Genomic DNA, 4,428 nt, shown 5'->3' on the forward strand with positions numbered 1-4,428 from the left:
CAAAGTCCTACTTATGTATCGCCGACACCTCAACACCATCTGAGCGCCTCTTCTCTGCAGCAGGCATCATAGTTTCCAAGAAGAAAGCCAGCCTTAGTCCGGTGCATGTGGACATGCTAACATTTTTGCATTGCAATGCAAAGTTCCTTCAGAGTGAGTGAGTGAGTTCCTCCAGAGTCCAGTCCTTCCTCCATGGCCTGTTGTTGAAGAGCCATTTGATATATAGCAAAGCCTGTTAAACACTTGCTTTGTGTTTACATTTTTCTTTATTATTATTTAAACTGTCGTTCAGCTCCTTAAAACTTAAGACTTGAACAGGTTTTTGTTTTGAGATCAAATATGAAGATCTGCTATGTGCACTTTATAAAAACCTATATTTTAAGCTTTTCTTTATCATTATTTAAACCTTTGAGCTCCTTTAAACTGAAGACTTAAACAGGTTTGTTTTGAGAAAAAATGTACCTGCACTTTATAAAAAAAGATATATTTTGCACTCGATGTAGAATACGTTTGCTTTTTATTTGCATGTTGTTTGAAAGAGCATTGTCCATAATGAGGAATGAGTTTTGTTTTTTTTAATAAAATGCTGGAAATAATAAAATTTAGCATTTTTTTAATTAAGCGATTATCAAAATAGTTGTTGGTTGCAGCCTCAGTCACAACCTGGGTTAAAATCTTGAGCAAAGATTGATTAGATACATAAATAAATGTGTGTTAGTGTGTGTGTTTGTGGAAGTTAATGAAAGTGCATTGCGTGTGTGTGTATTAGTGCACGTGTTAGAACACACTTCTAATACGTTACTGCTAGAGAGATTGAATCCTGCGCCTAAGGCATTAATCATGTTTGTTAAAGAAGATGAATTAAACATTGATCATGTTTAGAATTACTCAAACATGTTATCAGCTTCTCAGGATGCTATTTACCAATGTTAATTACAATTCCTGCAATCATAAACAAACAAACAGAAAGTCACAGCGAGGAATTTACACAATAGGACAGCAAGGTGAAACTGAAACTCAGAAGTTACTCTGGATAAATAATCAGCTAAATGCAAAACAGATGTAAATGTTTAGAAGCTAATTACACATTAGTAAAAAAAAAAGTTATAAATCAAAATACCATAACACCCATAAGAATGAATTTTACCGACAGTACGGAAAAGCAGTGACACAAAGACACACTTCGATGGTTTAGCCCACCAAATAAAAAGTTTGCTCCAGAGTACTTTGCCCTGTACATGGAGAAGAATACAAACAGGACAAAGGAAGATAGATTACCCACTCAAAATGGCAACAAACTGTGTGGCTGTGTCTCTGCTTCAGTTATATCAAATAAAAAATACACAGAGTTTGAGGTTAGTTAGATTGAGTTATTTGAGAAGTTCCAATCTGGCTCCAGAGCTCTTCATTGCACTGAGACAGCTCTTAAAGTGATGGATGACTCTGCTGCTTCAGCTATAGATCTTAGAGAAGCTGTTGACAATGTTGATCATTCCCTCCTACTCGTCTCAAGCGAGCATCAAATGTCTCAAACTCTGACTCAGCATCCCAGATATTCCAGTAGACTGACTTTTAAGCTTCTCTCCATTGTTTTTACACCCTGCTGCAGGCTATGAAATGCTTTAACATCCACAAAGTTATAGGGAAAGGACAGGTAAGCAAATTATAAGCAATTTCACGCAGTGATTATTGGCCATTTTAATAAGCAGTAATTGACGAACTGTTAAAGCTTACATAGCTCATGAAATTTTCAAATGAAAGTAAAAAATGAAACAAAAGTTTAACTTGCTAAGATGTTAAATATCTGGCTCTATTTTGCAGTTCAAGCTTAATAAATTGGGTGAAAGTAAAGAAAACAAAAAAAAAGTCATTTAATTTCTTCTCACTGCTCTACTACTCTGCCTGTTTGTATAAAAGACATTTCCAAATGAAGTAAAACAGATAAATGAAAGTAAACAACAAGAAATGAAAGTTATTTTAACAACTTACTGACTTTACTGGTGGACATAAATCAAGAGAATAAATGAACAAAATAAAACCTAACTCATTCTTTCATAGAAGAACTGGCCTGTAGTCTTGTAGCGTATTCTATGGAAATGTTTTCTCTTACTGAATACTAAGTCTGTTTTTGTTTGCTTTATTTGATATTATTTATTTAAACACATCTATTATTAACCTTTTTTTTGAAGATTAGATTTCATTTAGCAATCACATCAAATAAAGAATCTCTGCAGCTTGTTTTTTTTTTTTTTCTCCTAGCACCCCCACAGCCTCTGGTCTGTCTGGAGCCAAACATGTTTCTTCATAATAAACAATGATCCTGTCTGGTGTAACACGGCAACAATCCCCACCAAGTTGATTTAACACATAGCAGCCCTCTCTACTGCACATATTGGTTGAGAAAGCAATCATCGTTTCTTTTACATACGGTCATAATCTTAGAAAATGAATCTGCCTTATTGTGTATAATATTGTGTACATGCAGCAGCCCAGCAGTGACTGATGACACAGAGCTCCTCCTGTTGTTTAGCATGCTGCCTGTAATGCCTTTTTTTGTTATTAAAGTTACAGTTAATTTCGTGGTTTGTGAGAATATTTCATATAGATGAGTCACGGTTATGTGATATATGTCTGATATATGTCTTTTTTTGACATAGTCATTCAGTTTTCCAGAGTACAGTTGCCAGTCAGATCGGTGTTCCCATTTGCTAAACCATTACCTCTAATCATTATTATGAACAACGTGAAATTTCAGCAGTGGTGTTCATCATTTAGCATGCGGTGCTGCGCTATTGTTGAAAGCATATATACAGGAAACACTTGGGTTAAAGAGACTGTGGTTTTTGTTCTTCCTTAGTGGGACCTCATTCCAGCATTTGACACCATTGATCATGCAGTGTTAATTGATCGCCTTGAGCAGTAGGTAGGTGTCTCCGGTACAGCGCTGAATTGGCTCAGGTCCTATCTGTTAAACAGAACGTTTTCAGTGAAAATAGGCAATTCCTCATCTTCCTGAGCATACTACTCTTGCGGGGTCCCTCAGGGCTTATTTGTAGTCCTCCATCCTTTATTCTCTACATCCTCTCAGTTTCTAGTATGATTCAAAGAAACTTTTCCTGTTACCATCACATTCTCAGGAACTGCATTGCCTGAGATAAGTGGGCAGTGATTTAAGAGAACTTCTAGCATTAAACGATTTTCTCGTACTTGAAATTCTTTCTTAGGTGCGGACAAAATTTCAGAAAGTCATGCTTTTCTTCGCACAGCCTCCATGTAGCCTTTCTCATCATAATGCCTTAATCTGAATGAATTTAGAGTTTAAATATGATTTCACTCCGACAGCAGCTGCAGGGTCCTTCTGCAGGTCTCTGTCCAGCATCATCCTCTGTTGTACTTGACAGTGTAATATCACCTACTGTAAGCAATAATATCCTCTTGTCTTAATATCTGCGTGATTGTTACATCCGTTGACCGTCTCTCATATTATATCATATATCATTATATTACATTTATCATAACATATTATATTATATCATGGGCCACTGTGCTTTAGAAAGATGTTATTTAGCATCTATTTTCATGTCAAAGTATTTCCTCTTTATGTCTGTCACAGTACAGCTCTGCTGACACATTATTGTAAATGGAACATGTCACTTTATATAGCAAATGCAGGTGGAATTCATCAGACTGAAACGAGTGATTTACGACAAGCTTGTGCAGTTAAGGGAGTTTGTTGAATCCGACTTGGCACACTCGTATAGGAGCGAACCTCACAGAAAAAAAGTAAGAGGTGTTTAGCATATTAAGTATATGAAAATGTACTTGCACAGGGTTCATTCAGTATTGGATGTGTCAGACGTGAACCACCATTTATCTGAAACACTTTTTCTAAGTCAAAGCTAGTGGCTAAAAACCTTTGACAGTGGTCTGACTTTGAAATTGTTGGTAAAGACATAGTTTACTACTGATCAAGCCTTTATATATATCTTCTTTTGAGTACTGCAACATCTAAGAGGGAGTTTGCCCTACGCTCTGAACAATATGGGTTTCAGATCTGGCTCAACATGTTCGGCACTTGACACACACTCATTCTCTTCCAGCGAGCATCTGGCAGACAGCAGCTAAAGCAGGAGGTAGCCACGTTTAAAATCAAACAAATGATTTTCATCCGGATATTATGACAGGAAGAAATTGATATGAAAGGATAAAAGTCACCCTGTGTCAGTTTTATATATATCACCAATCTGATGTTCAGTTCAGTCAGGGTTTTGCTTTGGGATCAAGTCATGTAAATTACTTTTTTATTATATGTACTTTAACCTTCATTGTCTATTTCAGTGTGTGATTTCCTGCATGTCTTGACATTTAACAATACCCGGTAATGGATGCCTACTTGTTTCTTTCAGCTGTGACTCACTATGGTGGGTA

General features: G+C 36.3%; 1 long non-coding RNA gene across 1 annotated transcript; it reads right to left on the reverse strand.

Annotated features, from left to right (window-relative positions):
* Positions 1–292: 292 nt before the first annotated feature.
* Positions 293–4,049, reverse strand: LOC122996528. Its single transcript, XR_006407018.1, has 3 exons — positions 4,039–4,049; positions 1,775–1,784; positions 293–371 (listed from the first exon to the last, which is right to left on the reverse strand). It is a non-coding gene; the product is annotated as an uncharacterized LOC122996528 (long non-coding RNA).
* Between the last annotated feature and the right edge of the window lie 379 nt (positions 4,050–4,428).

Source organism: Thunnus albacares, chromosome 14, assembly GCF_914725855.1.
Source record: "Thunnus albacares chromosome 14, fThuAlb1.1, whole genome shotgun sequence".
NCBI lineage: Eukaryota > Metazoa > Chordata > Actinopteri > Scombriformes > Scombridae > Thunnus > Thunnus albacares.